Source organism: Oncorhynchus masou, unplaced genomic scaffold, assembly GCF_036934945.1.
Source record: "Oncorhynchus masou masou isolate Uvic2021 unplaced genomic scaffold, UVic_Omas_1.1 unplaced_scaffold_2340, whole genome shotgun sequence".
In the NCBI taxonomy this organism is placed as follows: Eukaryota; Metazoa; Chordata; class Actinopteri; order Salmoniformes; family Salmonidae; genus Oncorhynchus; species Oncorhynchus masou.
In genome coordinates, this window is record NW_027008802.1 from 50716 (window position 1) to 68194 (window position 17479).

The 17479-nt window shown below is 43.0% G+C and overlaps 1 pseudogene; it reads right to left on the reverse strand.

The window, feature by feature from the left end:
* Positions 1-16692, reverse strand: part of LOC135533364 (guanine nucleotide exchange factor for Rab-3A-like) — a 28436-nt pseudogene extending 11744 nt beyond the window's left edge.
* Between the last annotated feature and the right edge of the window lie 787 nt (positions 16693-17479).

Below are 17479 nucleotides of genomic sequence, written 5' to 3' on the forward strand. Positions count from 1 at the left end.
TATCTAGATAACATTACTCCAGAGAGGACAAAGAGACATTCCCTTAGTCACTTAGGTCCATATAAATATTATCCAGATAACATTACTCCAGAGAGAACAAAGAGACATTCCCTTAGTCACTTAGGTCCATATAAATATTATCCAGATAACATTACTCCAGAGAGGACAAAGAGACATTCCCTTAGTCACTTAGGTCCATATAAATATTATCTAGATAACATTACTCCAGAGAGGACAAAGAGACATTCCCTTAGTCACTTAGGTCCATATAAATATTATCTAGATAACATTACTCCAGAGAGGACAAAGAGTCAGTCCCTTAGTCACTTAGGTCCATATAAATATTATCTAGATAACATTACTCCATAGAGAGGACAGAGACATTCACTTAGGTCCATATAAATATTATCTAGATAACATTACTCCATAGAGAGGACAAAGAGACATTCCCTTAGTCACTTAGGTCCATATAAATATTATCTAGATAACATTACTCCATAGAGAGGACAGAGACATTCACTTAGGTCCATATAAATATTATCTAGATAACATTACTCCATAGAGAGGACAAAGAGTCAGTCCCTTAGTCACTTAGGTCCATATAAAAATTATCTAGATAACATTACTCCGTAGACATTCACTCACATGTACATTTTATTGTGTATTATTCTGTGGGTTTTTTGTTGTGTAACATTACTGTACTTTGTCTTTTTTAAGCACATGAACAAATTCATTTCCCCCTGGTAGGAAAACAAAGTTGATCTACTCTAGTCGGCCGAATAAATAAATAAAATAAAATAAAACTGACCCCATGAACCATAATTTACATCCTGATCATACATCATAATAATGACTACAGAAATGTCTCCATATACAAAGCTTCCCATGATATCGAGTATCCAGGTTAAAGCTATGATCCCTTGATTTGATGTCACTTGCTGTATCCACTTCAAATCAGTGTAGATGAAGTGGAGGAGACAGGTTCAAGAAGGGATTTTTAAGCCTTGAGACAATTGAGACATGGATTGTGTGTGTGTGCCATTCAGAGGGTGAACGGGCAAGACAAAAGATGGAGGTGCACCGGTTTGTGTCAAAAACTTCAACGCTGCTGGGTTTTTCCATACTTCACAGTTTCACCACCCACCACCCATGGTTCACCACCCAAAGGACATCCAGCCAACTTGACACAACTGTGGGAAGAAGCATTGGCGTCAATATGGGCCAGCATCTCTGTGGAATGCTTTCGACACCTTGTAGAGTCCATGCCCTGACTAATGGAGGCTGTTCACAGGGTAAAAGGGGAGGAGAGGTGCAACTCAATATTAGGACGGTGTTCATAATGTTTTGTATACTCAATATACTCAGTGTATAGGCGCCGTTATAAAGTATTTTATGATTTCAGTTGTCCCAAAGCGTTTTACGGTCACCCCATCCAAGGCGCAAAGACCAAGCAGAATCACAGTGGCAAAGAAACAACAAGAAGGAAACCTTGAGGAACCAGAGGTTTGTGGTTACCTGGCGGCTGAGAGACCGTGGCCTCTCCCCCTGCTCTGCCCAGAGGTCACAGAGACAGAGTGACCCGGAACCAGACATAGAATCAGCAAGAGGAGCGCAGGAACAGTAGGCTGAGAAAGGAGAGAGGGAGAGAGAGAGAAAGAGAGATGGAGAGAGGGAGGGAGGAAGGGAGAGAAGGTGAGATGGAGGGAGGGAAAGAAGGTGAGATGGAGGGAGGGAGGAATGGAGAGAAGGTGAGATGGAGGAATGGAGAGAAGGTGAGATGGAGGGAGGGAGAGAAGGTGAGATGGAGGGAGGGAGAGAAGGTGAGATGGAGGGAGGGAGGGAGGAAGGGAGAGAAGGTGAGATGGAGGGAGGGAGAGAAGGTGAGATGGAGGGAGGGAGGAAGAGAGAGAAGGTGAGATGGAGGGAAGGAGAGAAGGTGAGATGGAGGGAGGGAGGAATGGAGAGAAGGTGAGATGGAGAGAAGGTGAGATGGAGGGAGGAAGGGAGAGAGAAAAAGAGAGATGAGAGGGAGAGAGGGAGGGAGGGAGAAATAGAGGGAGAGAGAGAAAGAAATGAAGGATGGGAGAGAGAGCGATGGAGGGAGGGAGAGATTGAAAGAGAAAGAAGAAGATGGCAGGGTAAGATGACGATCAAGAGAAAACAGGAAGAAGGAAGAGGATCACATGATGTAAGGAAGAGGAAGATGAAAATAGAAAGGGAAGAGAGGAGAGAAATACATTGACAAGAGTTATAGTAGGAATCAGTAGTAGAGTTATAGTAGGAATCAGTAGTAGAGTTATAGTAGGAAGCAATAGCAGAGTTAGTAGGAATCAGTAGTAGAGTTATAGTAGGAAGCAGAGTTATAGTAGGAAGCAGAGTTATAGTAGGAATCAGTAGTAGAGTTATAGTAGGAAGCAGAGTTATAGTAGGAAGCAATAGCAGAGTTATAGTAGGAATCAGTAGTAGAGTTATAGTAGGAAGCAGAGTTATAGTAGGAAGCAATAGCAGAGTTATAGTAGGAATCAGTAGTAGAGTTATAGTAGGAATCAGTAGTAGAGTTATAGTAGGAATCAGAGTTATAGTAGGAAGCAGAGTTATAGTAGGAAGCAGCAGTATAGTTAAAGTAGGAAGCAGAGTTATAGTAGGAAGCAGTAGCAGAGTTATAGTAGGAAGCAGTAGCAGAGTTATAGTAGGAATCAGAGTTATAGTAGGAAGCAGTAGCAGAGTTATAGTAGGAAGCAGAGTTATAGTAGGAAGCAGTAGCAGAGTTATTGTAGGAATCAGAGTTATAGTAGGAAGCAGTAGCAGAGTTATAGTAAGAAGCAGTAGCAGAGTTATAGTAGGAATCAGAGTTATAGTAGGAAGCAGTAGCAGAGTTGTAGTAGGAAGCAGAGTTATAGTAGGAAGCAGCAGTATAGTTATAGTAGGAAGCAGAGTTATAGTAGGAAGCAATAGCAGAGTTATAGTAGGAATCAGTAGTAGAGTTATAGTAGGAATCAGAGTTATAGTAGGAAGCAGAGTTATAGTAGGAAGCAGAGTTATAGTAGGAAGCAGTAGCAGAGTTATAGTAGGAATCAGTAGTAGAGTTATAGTAGGAATCAGAGTTATAGTAGGAAGCAGTAGCAGAGTTATAGTAGGAATCAGAGTTATAGTAGGAAGCAGTAGCAGAGTTATAGTAGGAAGCAGAGTTATAGTAGGAAGCAGAGTTATAGTAGGAAGCAGAGTTATAGTAGGAAGCAGTAGCAGAGTTATAGTAGGAAGCAGTGTTATAGTAGGAAGCAGTAGCAGAGTTATAGTAGGAAGCAGAGTTATAGTAGGAAGCAGAGTTATAGTAGGAAGCAGAGTTATAGTAGGAAGCAGAGTTATAGTAGGAAGCAGAGTTATAGTAGGAAGCAGAGTTATAGTAGGAAGCAGTAGCAGAGTTATAGTAGGAAGCAGAGTTATAGTAGGAAGCAGTAGCAGAGTTATAGTAGGAAGCAGAGTTATAGTAGGAAGCAGAGTTATAGTAGGAAGCAATAGCAGAGTTATAGTAGGAATCAGTAGCAGAGTTATAGTAGGAATCAGAGTTATAGTAGGAAGCAGAGTTATAGTAGGAAGCAGAGTTATAGTAGGAAGCAGAGTTATAGTAGGAAGCAGTAGCAGAGTTATAGTAGGAAGCAGAGTTATAGTAGGAAGCAATAGCAGAGTTATAGTAGGAATCAGTAGTAGAGTTATAGTAGGAATCAGAGTTATAGTAGGAAGCAGTAGCAGAGTTATAGTAGGAATCAGTAGTAGAGTTATAGTAGGAATCAGAGTTATAGTAGGAAGCAGTAGCAGAGTTATAGTAGGAAGCAGTAGCAGAGTTTTAGTAGGAAGCAGTAGCAGAGTTATAGTAGGAAGCAGTAGCAGAGTTATAGTAGGAAGCAGAGTTATAGTAGGAAGCAGAGTTTTAGTAGGAAGCAGTAGTAGAGTTTTAGTAGGAAGCAGTAGTAGAGTTTTAGTAGGAAGCAGTAGTAGAGTTTTAGTAGGAAGCGGTAGCAGAGTTTTAGTAGGAAGCAGTAGCAGAGTTATAGTAGGAAGCATAGTTATAGTAGGAACCAGTAGTAGAGTTTTAGTAGGAAGCAGTAGCAGAGTTATAGTAGGAATCAGAGTTATAGTAGGAAGCGGTAGCAGAGTTTTAGTAGGAAGCAGAGTTATAGTAGGAAGCAGTAGCAGAGTTATAGTAGGAAGCGGTAGCAGAGTTTTAGTAGGAAGCATAGTTATAGTAGGAACCAGTAGTAGAGTTATAGTAGGAAGCATAGTTATAGTAGGAACCAGTAGTAGAGTTTTAGTAGGAAGCAGAGTTTTAGTAGGAAGCAGTAGCAGAGTTATAAGCAGTAGCAGAGTTATAGTAGGAAGCATAGTTATAGTAGGAACCAGTAGTAGAGTTTTAGTAGGAAGCAGAGTTTTAGTAGGAAGCAGTAGCAGAGTTATAGTAGGAAGCGGTAGCAGAGTTTTAGTAGGAAGCAGTAGCAGAGTTTTAGTAGGAAGCAGTAGCAGAGTTATAGTAGGAAGCAGTAGCAGAGTTATAAGCAGTAGCAGAGTTATAGTAGGAAGCAGTAGCAGAGTTATAGTAGGAAGCATAGTTATAGTAGGAACCAGTAGTAGAGTTATAGTAGGAAGCATAGTTATAGTAGGAAGCAGTAGCAGAGTTTTAGTAGGAAGTTGTAGTAGAGTTTTAGTAGGAAGCAGTAGCAGAGTTATAGTAGGAAGCAGTAGCAGAGTTATAGTAGGAAGCATGGTTATAGTAGGAAGCATAGTTATAGTAGGAAGCAGTAGCAGAGTTATAGTAGGAAGCAGAGTTATAGTAGGAAGCAGAGTTATAGTAGGAAGCAGTAGCAGAGTTATAGTAGGAAGCAGTAGCAGAGTTATAGTAGGAAGCAGAGTTATAGTAGGAAGCAGAGTTATAGTAGGAAGCAGAGTTATAGTAGGAAGCAGTAGCAGAGTTATAGTAGGAAGCAGTAGCAGAGTTATAGTAGGAAGCAGAGTTATAGTAGGAAGCAGAGTTATAGTAGGAAGCAGTAGCAGAGTTATAGTAGGAAGCAGAGTTATAGTAGGAAGCAGAGTTATAGTAGGAAGCAGAGTTATAGTAGGAAGCAGAGTTATAGTAGGAAGCAGTAGTAGAGTTGGTTCCCAAGACCATTATTTTCATCAATAGTGTCCAGTGAATTCTACTAGATGAAAAGCCGAAATGAGTATGACATCCTGGCATTTAAAGCAGACAATAATAAAAACGCACATGCTATAAAATGTCTTTTTTGCAAAAACACAAAAAGCCTACTACTTAGAACAGCATTATGGGTATTCAGACACAGCTGGTCTGTACTCTGAAGGCAGCTGGCCCTACCTCTTTGTCCTCTCTGACTGGTTGCAGGTCAGAGGGCAGGTCTGAGTGCCCACCAGGGGCCAATGGGAGGGCACCACTGGCACTCTTGTTGCGTGCGTGTCCCCCTCCATGGTGGGGGCTGGCACCCCTGGACCTAGTGCCCGGGGAGAGGAGCTGAGGGTGGGCCCGGCGGTTAGGGGAAGACGGGGTGGAGGTCAGGACCATGGTCTTCAAGGCTGACACCTCCGCCTGCAGAACATCACTCTGGGGAGATACAAGAACACAAGTTATTGACAGTAGTTATGGATTGTACCCATCCCGACACACACACACACACACACACACACACCTCTCTGACCCTGAAGGATAAAGTCTTTAGTTTAAACAGGAGACATAAACAGACCTTTCCCTGAGCCTCCTTCAGCTGTTTCTCTGCTGTTGCTTGTTTCACGTTGGCTTCACGCACCATCCTGTGAGCTTCCTTGGGAAACAGCAAAAAAAAAGGACATAGTTAACATGCAATGTTCACACCTTTCTAAGTCCAGGTGTACTTACACCATCGCCAGTTCAGCTAGCTGTAAGTTGTAGCAGGCCTCGTAGTCAGTCCTTCACTAGTTCAGCTAGCTGTAGGTTATAGCAGGCCTCGTAGTCAGTCCTTCAGTTCAGCTTGCTGTAGGTTGTAGCAGGCCTCGTAGTCAGTCCTTCACTAGTTCAGCTAGCTGTAAGTTGTAGCAGGCCTCGTAGTCAGTCCTTCACTAGTTCAGCTAGCTGTAAGTTGAAGCAGGCCTCAAAATCAGTCCTTCACTAGTTCAGCTAGCTGTAGGTTGTAGCAGGCCTCGTAGTCAGTCCTTCACCAGTTCAGCTAGCTGTAAGTTGTAGCAGGCCTCGTAGTCAGTCCTTCTCCAGTTCAGCTAGCTGTAGGTTGTAGCGGGCCTTGTAGTCAGTCCTTCACTAGTTCAGCTAGCTGTAAGTTGTAGCAGGCCTCGTAGTCAGTCCTTCACTAGTTCAGCTAGCTGTAGGTTGTAGCAGGCCTCGTAGTCAGTCCTTCACCAGTTCAGCTAGCTGTAGGTTGTAGCAGGCCTCGTAGTCAGTCCTTCACTAGTTCAGCTAGCTGTAAGTTGTAGCAGGCCTCGTAGTCAGTCCTTCACTAGTTCAGCTAGCTGTAGGTTGTAGCAGGCCTCGTAGTCAGTCCTTCACTAGTTCAGCTAGCTGTAGGTTGTACCAGGCCTCGTAGTCATTCCTTCCTACCTCAAACAGACTGGCAGTTAGCTCCTCCAGCTCCTGCTCTAGTTGATCCCGGATCTGTGACAGGCGCTCGCACTCCTTATCCTTCAGCTTCAGCTCCTGGGAGGGGATAGAGGAGTTGTAGGGTAGAACTGGGTCAGGATAGAAGAGTTGTAGGGTAGAACTGGGTCAGGATAGAAGAGGTGTAGGGTAGAACTGGGTCAGAATAGAAGAGGTGTAGAGTAGAACTGGGTCAGGATAGAAGAGTTGTAGGGTAGAACTGGGTCAGAATAGAAGAGTTGTAGGGTAGAACTGGGTCAGAATAGAAGAGGTGTAGAGGAGAACTGGGTCAGAATAGAAGAGGTGTAGAGGAGAACTGGGTCAGAATAGAAGAGGTGTAGAGGAGAACTGGGTCAGAATAGAAGAGGTGTAGAGGAGAACTGGGTCAGAATAGAAGAGGTGTAGAGGAGAACTGGGTCAGAATAGAAGAGTTGTAGGGTAGAACTGGGTCAGAATAGAAGAGGTGTAGAGGAGAACTGGGTCAGAATAGAAGAGGTGTAGAGGAGAACTGGGTCAGAATAGAAGAGGTGTAGAGGAGAACTGGGTCAGAATAGAAGAGGTGTACTGAATAACAAGATGGGCCTCAGACACCTTCTGTGCAGCATCTAGCTGCTCTCTGAGGATCTCTGATCCCTTCTCTCTGATCTCCAGGGAAGAGCTCCGGAGGCGGGACACATTGTCTTCATGCTCCCCGCCCCGGGCACCCTCCAGCTGGGCAGCACGCTCCAGTCTGCTGCCCTCTCTGCCCCTGGCCTGGGTACCCTGCTCCTGGGGCCTGGTGGGCCTGGGGTCACCCTCCAGCTGGGCAGCACGCTCCAGTCTGCTGCCCTCTCTGCCCCTGGCCTGGGTACCCTGCTCCTGGGGCCTGGTGGGCCTGGGGTCACCCTCCAGCTGGGCAGCACGCTCCAGTCTGCTGCCCTCTCTGCCCCTGGCCTGGGTACCCTGCTCCTGGGGCCTGGTGGGCCTGGGGTCACCCTCCAGCTGGGCAGCACGCTCCAGTCTGCTGCCCTCTCTGCCCCTGGCCTGGGTACCCTGCTCCTGGGGCCTGGTGGGCCTGGGGTCACCCTCCACCCTGGGGATTGGACCTGGCTCCAGGTCTACCAACCTTTAGAAAACATCAAAAGATGAGATTTAAAAACGTGTCTGTTAAGTGCAATGGCTACATGAACATGTAAGCTAACGAGCCCCTTCAGCTGCTTGCTTGAGATAGAGAAAATTAGGTAGTGAAATGGGGGGGCTCCCGAGTGGCGCAGCAGTCTAAGACACTGCATCTCATCTAGCCTAGTGGTTAGAGCGTTGGACGAGCAAGAACAAATCCCCGAGCTGACAAGGTACAAATCTGTCGTTCTGCCCCTGAACAAGGCAATTGACCCACTGTTCCTAGGCCGTCATTGAAAATAAGAATTTGTTCTTAACTGACTTGCCTAGTTAAATAAATTTTTAAAACACAATTGACCCAGCGTGGTTAGGGTTTGGCCGTCATTATAAATAAGATTTTATTTTTAACTGACTTAGATAAGTAGTTTAAAAAAAGGAATATAATAAGGACTTGGTTGTCAAATTGAATGTTGTTTGTGACATGGAATACAACGGGTGTAGACTGAATGAAGCTAAATACAGGGAGTACCAGATCAATGTGGAGCTATATACAGGGAGTACCAGATCAATGTGGAGCTATATACAGGGAGTACCAGATCAATGTGGAGCTATATACAGGGAGTACCAGATCAATGTGGAGCTATATACAGGGAGTACCAGATCATTGTGGAGCTATATACAGGGAGTACCAGATCATTGTGGAGCTATATACAGGGAGTACCAGTACCAGATCAATGTGGAGCTATATACAGGGAGTACCAGATCAATGTGGAGCTATATACAGGGAGTACCAGTACCAGATCAATGTGGAGCTATATACAGGGAGTACCAGTACCAGATCAATGTGGAGCTATATACAGGGAGTACCAGATCAATGTGGAGCTATATACAGGGAGTACCAGATCAATGTGGAGCTATATACAGGGAGTACAAGATCAATGTGGGGCTATATACAGGGAGTACCAGATCAATGTGGAGCTCTATACAGGGAGTACCAGTACCAGATCAATGTGGAGCTATATACAGGGAGTACCATATCAATGTGGGGCTATATACAGGGAGTACCAGATCATTGTGGAGCTATATACAGGGAGTACCAGATCAATGTGGAGCTATATATAGGGAGTACCAGATCATTGTGGAGCTATATACAGGGAGTACCAGATCAATGTGGAGCTATATACAGGGAGTACCAGATCAATGTGGGGCTATATACAGGGAGTACCAGATCAATGTGGAGCTCTATACAGGGAGTACCAGATCAATGTGGAGCTCTATACATGGAGAACCATATCAATGTGGAGCTATATACAGGGAGTACCAGTACCAGATCAATGTGGGGCTATATACAGGGAGTACCAAATCAATGTGGAGCTATATACAGGGAGTACAAGATCAATGTGGGGCTATATACAGGGAGTACCAGATCAATGTGGAGCTCTATACAGGGAGTACCAGTACCAGATCAATGTGGAGCTATATACAGGGAGTACCATATCAATGTGGGGCTATATACAGGGAGTACCAGATCATTGTGGAGCTATATACAGGGAGTACCAGATCAATGTGGAGCTATATATAGGGAGTACCAGATCATTGTGGAGCTATATACAGGGAGTACCAGATCAATGTGGAGCTATATACAGGGAGTACCAGATCAATGTGGGGCTATATACAGGGAGTACCAGATCAATGTGGAGCTATATACAGGGAGTACCAGATCAATGTGGAGCTCTATACATGGAGAACCATATCAATGTGGAGCTATATACAGGGAGTACCAGTACCAGATCAATGTGGGGCTATATACAGGGAGTACCAAATCAATGTGGAGCTATATACAGGTGGTACCAGATCAATGTGGAGCTATAGACAGGAAGTACCAGTACCAGATCAATGTGGGGCTATATACAGGGAGTACCAGTACCAGATCAATGTGGAGCTATATACAGGGTGTACCAGTACCAGATCAATGTGGAGCTATATACAGGGAGTACCAGTACCAGATCAATGTGGGGCTATATACAGGGTGTACCAGATCAATGTGGGGCTATATACAGGGAGTACCAGTACCAGATCAATGTGCAGAGGTAGTTATTTGAGATTCGGGAAAGTATTCAGACCCAGAGTTCCTCTGTGGCGATGGGAGAACCTTCCAGAAGGACAACCATCTCTGCAGCACTCCACCAATCAGGCCTTTTTGGTAGTGTGGCCAGACAGATGCAACTCCTCAGTAAAAGGCACGTGACAGCCCGCTTGGAGTTTGCCAAAAAGGCACCTAAAGGAACCTGTGACCGTAAGAAACAAGATTCTCTGGTCTGATGAAACCAAGATTGAAGTCTTTGGCCTGAATGCCAAGCGTCACGTCTGGATGAAACCTGGCACCATCTCTACAGTGAAGCATGGTGGTGGCAGCATCATGTTGTGGGACGTTTTTCAGTGGCAGGGACTGGGAGACTAGTCAGGATCGGGGGAAAGATGAACAGAGCAAAGTACAGCGAGATCCTTGATGAAAACCTGCTCCAGAGCGATCAGGACCTCAGACTGGGGCGAAGGTTCACCTTCCAACAGGACAACGACCCTAAAACACACAGCCAAGAAAAGGAGTGGCTTCGGGACAAGTCTCTGAATGTCCTTGACTGGCCCAGGCAGAGCACGGACTTGAACCTGATCGAACATCTCTGGAGAAACCTGAAAATAGCTGTGCAGCGACGCTCCCCATCCAACCTGACAGAGCTTGAGAGGATCTGCAGGGAAGAATGAGAGAAACCCCAAATACAGGTGTGCCAAGCTTGTAACATCACACCCAAGAAGACTCCAGGCGGTAGTCACTGCCAAAGGTGCTTCAACAAAGTGCTGAGTAAACGGTCTGAATACTTATGTAAATGTGATATTTCCTGTGTTTTTGCTTTGTCATTATTGGGTATTGCGTGTAGAATAAGGCTGTAATGGTAACAAAAATGTAGAAAAAGTCAAAGGGTCTGAATACTTTCAAAATGCACCGTAGACATGTACATGAAGGCATCAGGATAGATAATAATGAGGTATTAGAGGTAGATGTATACATGAAGGCAGGGTAAAGTGACTAGACATCAGGATAGATAATAATAAGGTATTTGAGGTAGATATGTACATGAAGGCAGAGTAAAGTGACTAGACATCAGGATAGATAATAATAAGGTATTTGAGGTAGATGTATACATGAAGGCAGGGTAAAGTGACTAGTCATCAGGATAGATAATAAGGTATTAGAGGTAGATATGTACATGAAGGTAAAGTGACATCAGGATAGATAATAATAAGGTATTTGAGGTAGACATGTACATGAAGGCATCAGGATAGATAATAATGAGGTATTAGAGGTAGATATGTACATGAAGGCAGGGTAAAGTGACTAGGCATCAGGATAGATAATAATAAGGTATTTGAGGTAGATATGTACATGAAGGCAGGGTAAAGTGACTAGGCATCAGGATAGATAATAATAAGGTATTTGAGGAAGATATGTACATGAAGGCAGGGTAAAGTGACTAGACATCAGAATAGATAATAAGGTATTTGAGGTAGATATGTACATGAAGGCAGGGTAAAGTGACTAGACATCAGGATAGATTATAATAAGGTATTAGAGGTAGATATGTACATGAAGGCAGGGTAAAGTGACTAGACATCAGGATAGATTATAATAAGGTATTTGAGGTAGATATGTACATGAAAGCAGGGTAAAGTGACTAGACATCAGGATAGATAATAATGAGGTATTAGAGGTAGATATGTACATGAAAGCAGGGTAAAGTGACTAGACATCAGGATAGATAATAATGAGGTATTAGAGGTAGATATGTACATGAAAGCAGGGTAAAGTGACTAGACATCAGGATAGATAATAATAAGGTATTTGAGGTAGATATGTACATGAAGGCAGGGTAAAGTGACTAGGCATCAGGATAGATAATAATAAGGTATTTGAGGTAGATATGTACATGAAGGCAGGGTAAAGTGACTAGACATCAGGATAGATAATAATAAGGTATTTGAGGTAGATATGTACATGAAGGCAGGGTAAAGTGACATCAGGATAGATAATAATAAGGTATTTGAGGTAGATATGTACATGAAGGCAGGGTAAAGTGACTAGGCATCAGATAGATACGGTATTTGAGGGAGATATGTACATGAAGGCAGGGTAAAGTGACTAGACATCAGGATAGATAATAATAAGGTATTTGAGGAAGATATGTACATGAAGGCAGGGTAAAGTGACTAGGCATCAGGATAGATAATAATAAGGTATTTGAGGTAGATATGTACATGAAGGCAGGGTAAAGTGACTAGGCATCAGGATAGATAATAATAAGGTATTTGAGGTAGATATGTACATGAAGGCAGGGTAAAGTGACTAGGCATCAGGATAGATAATAATAAGGTATTTGAGGTAGATATGTACATGAAGGTAAAGTGACTAGACATCAGGATAGATAATAATGAGGTATTAGAGGTAGATATGTACATGAAAGCAGGGTAAAGTGACTAGACATCAGGATAGATAATAATGAGGTATTAGAGGTAGATATGTACATGAAAGCAGGGTAAAGTGACTAGACATCAGGATAGATAATAATAAGGTATTTGAGGTAGATATGTACATGAAGGCAGGGTAAAGTGACTAGGCATCAGGATAGATAATAATAAGGTATTTGAGGTAGATGTATACATGAAGGCAGGGTAAAGTGACTAGACATCAGGATAGATAATAATAAGGTATTTGAGGTAGATATGTACATGAAGGCAGGGTAAAGTGACTAGGCATCAGGATAGATAATAATAAGGTATTTGAGGTAGATATGTACATGAAGGCAGGGTAAAGTGACTAGACATCAGGATAGATAATAATAAGGTATTTGAGGTAGATATGTACATGAAGGCAGGGTAAAGTGACATCAGGATAGATAATAATAAGGTATTTGAGGTAGATATGTACATGAAGGCAGGGTAAAGTGACTAGGCATCAGATAGATACGGTATTTGAGGGAGATATGTACATGAAGGCAGGGTAAAGTGACTAGACATCAGGATAGATAATAATAAGGTATTTGAGGTAGATATGTACATGAAGGCAGGGTAAAGTGACTAGGCATCAGGATAGATAATAATAAGGTATTTGAGGTAGATATGTACATGAAGGCAGGGTAAAGTGACTAGACATCAGGATAGATAATAATAAGCTATTTGAGGTAGATATGTACATGAAGGCAGGGTAAAGTGACTAGGCATCAGGATAGATTATAATAAGGTATTTGAGGTAGATATGTACATGAAGGCAGGGTAAAGTGACATCAGGATAGATAATAATAAGGTATTTGAGGTAGATATGTACATGAAGGCAGGGTAAAGTGACTAGGCATCAGGATAGATAATAATAAGGTATTAGAGGTAGATATGTACATGAAGGCAGGGTAAAGTGACATCAGGATAGATAATAATAAGGTATTAGAGGTAGATATGTACATGAAGGCAGGGTAAAGTGACATCAGGATAGATAATAATAAGGTATTAGAGGTAGATATGTACATGAAGGCAGGGTAAAGTGACATCAGGATAGATAATAATAAGGTATTAGAGGTAGATATGTACATGAAGGCAGGGTAAAGTGACATCAGGATAGATAATAATAAGGTATTAGAGGTAGATATGTACATGAAGGCAGGGTAAAGTGACATCAGGATGTATAATAACAATAATAACAGAAAAAAATAAAGATCATAGTAGCAGCAGCAAATGATGAATGTGAAAGTGTGTGTGCGTGCACGTGTGTTGTCTCGATATGCGTGTGCAATGGGGGGCGGGGGGGGGGTGTAGGGTATCAGTGTCGTGTGCGTTTATATAGACGTGTTGTTGTGAATAGAATCAGTGCAAGAGCAATTCAGATAGTCTGTGTCCACGATCAACAACTCGATTCAGAGAGTCTGTGTCCACGATCAACAACTCGATTCAGAGAGTCTGTGTCCACGATCAACAACTCGATTCAGAGAGTCTGTGTCCACGATCAACAACTCGATTCAGAGAGTCTGTGTCCACGATCAACAACTCGATTCAGAGAGTCTGTGTCCACGATCAACAACTCGATTCAGAGAGTCTGTGTCCACGATCAACAACTCGATTCAGAGAGTCTGTGTCCACGATCAACAACTCGATTCAGAGAGTCTGTGTCCACGATCAACAACTCGATTCAGAGAGTCTGTGTCCACGATCAACAACTCGATTCAGAGAGTCTGTGTCCACGATCAACAACTCGATTCAGAGAGTCTGTGTCCACGATCAACAACTCGATTCAGAGAGTCTGTGTCCACGATCAACAACTCGATTCAGATAGTCTGTGTCCACGATCAACAACTCGATTCAGAGAGTCTGTGTCCACGATCAACAACTCGATTCAGGCCCTGGACGATTTGTTTGTTTGGTTTTGATTTTTTGAGCGACGGTCAGGGTGCCTGGACCTAATTACAAATACTTTGTAGACTGCAAACTGACCGCAAGAAGCCCAAACAGATATACTATTTGACTAAAGTATTAGGAAGGTGTTAATGTTTTGTACATCGTGTTAATCTCAAATTTTAATGTCACGTGCACAAGTAACAGGGAAATGCTGTTCTTGCTAACTTTAACCCCTAACATGCAGTAATCGATAACAATGTAATACTAGGAAGAAGAAACAAGGTATAACAAAAACACACAAGATATACAAATAAGAAGAACACACTTAAGTAAACAGGGTCAGTTCCAGTAGCATATTTCCAAGGATATTGGATCCATAGAGCTAGATAGATATGTATAGGGGTAAGGTGACTCGGAATCAGAACATATGATATACAATATATCTCTATTATAAACTGGGTGGTTCGAGCCGTGAATTGGCTGACAGCCGTTGTATATCCTGGTCGTATCATAATGTGATTCATAACATGAATCCAACGTCTGCATATTTGTGCTGATCACGTTTGTCTAGAAGTACACAACATCGTTATCAATGATTATGCTGAAAATATAATTGACAACAATAACATTATAAAACATCACATCGTCGTTTAAGAATCGCAACAACATGCGAGGCTGAATTTGTCCTAATGCCATTATGTCAATCGGAACAGCACACATTCACCGGGTTTCCCATTCCAGCTCTCCGCCCTTACCCTCTCACCACCCGGCTAGAAGATTCCCCTCGTACCGTCGCCGTGACCTCGATGGCATCAGTTTATGTTTCCATGAACTCCATAAATTGTTACAGTAACCGTTTACTTGCTGACGATATTATTCCATTTAGAAGGATGCAATCGTTTCAAAAACAATGCTACTATTAAATAATGCTGACGAAACGCCGTGGGCTACAATGTTTCATCGAGATATCAAACTGGGAAAAGTTAGTCGAATGTTATTTTGTTCCTCAAGTTTTGAGTCGCTGTATACGACGTTGTTCGCGATGCGTTGTAAAATAGTCTATTGTCATTCCTGCTCATTCCGATTGTGAAAAGGGACGAGATGTGCAGTCAATCTGCCGCAAGTCACATGATGACAGGCATCCTCCCGTCCCAACCCGTTTCCAGTTTAAAAAGAAACATGACCAAATATTTCCCCAGGGTGTTGTTAGAACACATTATTGTCAAACAGAATATTCGCGTTCACCGTATATCTGAAATATGACTTTTATGTGGTACAAAATTAAGATTCGTTATATGGTTATATGAAGACAATCCTAAAAACTACAGGCTTGGAACCAACCTACAGCTGTGAAGGACAATAACAAATCAAACCCATAATGGTGTCTTTTACCTTCCAACCTCACACCTCTCTTCTTTAGTCTCCTCTCGGTGGGAGTGATATTTGGCTCTCCCTCTCTTCTGAGCCTGCTCTAGAACACTGGGTTTACCATAGAACGTGGTGTTGGAGTATACCTGGATACCAGATCTGACTGACACCAGAACCTCATACCCCGGATTGGTGACAGAGGCAAGGGGTGGAGAGGAGGACAGCCGGACACTGTGGAGACCCTCAAACGCATCCATGTTTTCCAGGCAGAGTCACTAATCCAACTGCAGTTTAACCGGTCACTTCAGTTACTGTGAAGGTTGTGGCTTCTGTGAAATCGTGATTAAGGGAAGAGTTCTTCCACCTTCTTCTATCTTTTACTCTATCTCTTGTGTCTGGTGTTGTAGGAGGACCCCTCACTTGAGTAGTCTGAAACACACTTTCCTTGGTTCCACAATTTGTTTACCTGATGCCTACCTGGGAAAACATAAAAAAGATATGTAACATTAATAGAATAAATGATAATAGATTAGAATATAATTATTATAATTGAATTGAATAGAAAATACTTTGGTGGACATTCAAATTACAGAATCAATGAGGTCCTAGGCCTAATTTTAATCAACTGACCAGTTCACTCCACTCCTGCCGGGGACTTCAACTCGCCCCTCTCCTGGCCAAATGAAACTCCACTCCCACCGGGGACTTCAACTCGCCTCTCTCCTGGCCAAATGAAACTCCACTCCCACAGGAGACTTCAACTCGCCCCTCTCCTGGCCAAATGAAACTGTGTTATTTTCTTTCATATAAATATAAATATTCCCGCTAAACAATGGGCATACTTATCAAATTGCGCTTTTATGTCATGTAAGCCTATTCGTTTAGGATGGGTTATTTATCCAGACAAGTTTACAGATTGACTGGCTATACAGAGTATATGGACTGCTCGGCAAACTTTTGACAATGGAATGCAGAAGGTAGAAGAAGCAACTCACCATGTATTGTCCAAACTTGGTAATCAATTAATGGCAAAATACTGTACAAAATACTGTACAAAATGTTCTTAATCTTAGTAACATGTTATGTCATTCGACCGAAAGTTGCAGTGGACAGAAAAAAAACAGCACAGTTCGAAGTTCACCCTCCTGTACAGTTTGTGTCATTGTTCTCTTCATCCACAGTGAACCGGTTAATATTACAAACGCCTCACGCCTCCTGCTGACCTGCAATGCGCATTGCTACCCCCAGGTGGCGATGGAGCGGTTTGAATCACAATTACACTACACGACCAAAAGTATGTGGACACCTGCTCGTCAACATCTCATTCCAAAATCATGGGCATTAAATATGGAGTTGGTCTCCCTCCTTTGCTGCTATAACAGCCTCCACTATTCTGGGAAGGCTTTCCACTAGATGTGGGAACATTGCTGCTATAACAGCCTCCACTCTTCTAGGAAGGCTTTCCACTAGATGTGGGAACATTGCTGCTATAACAGCCTCCACTATTCTGGGAAGGCTTTCCACTAGATGTGGGAACATTGCTGTGGGGACTTGCTTCCATTCAGCCACAAGAGCGTTAGTGAAATCGGGCAATGAAATCGGGCGATTAGGCACGCAGTCGCCATTCCAGTTCATCCCAAAGGCGTTCGATGGGGTTGAGGTCAGGACTCTGTGCAGGCCAGTCAAGTTCTTCCACACCGATCTTGACAAACCATTTCTGTATGGATCCCACTTTGTGCACGGAGGGGGGGGGGCATTGTCATGCTGAAACAGGAAAGGGTCTTCCCCAAACTGCTGCCTGTTGCCACAAAGTTGGAAGCACAGAATTGTCTAGAGTGTCATTTTATGCTGTAACATTAAGATTTCCCTTCACTGGAACTAAGGGCACTAGCCCAAACCATGACAAACAGCCCCAGACCATTATTCCTCCTCCAACAAACTTTACAGTTG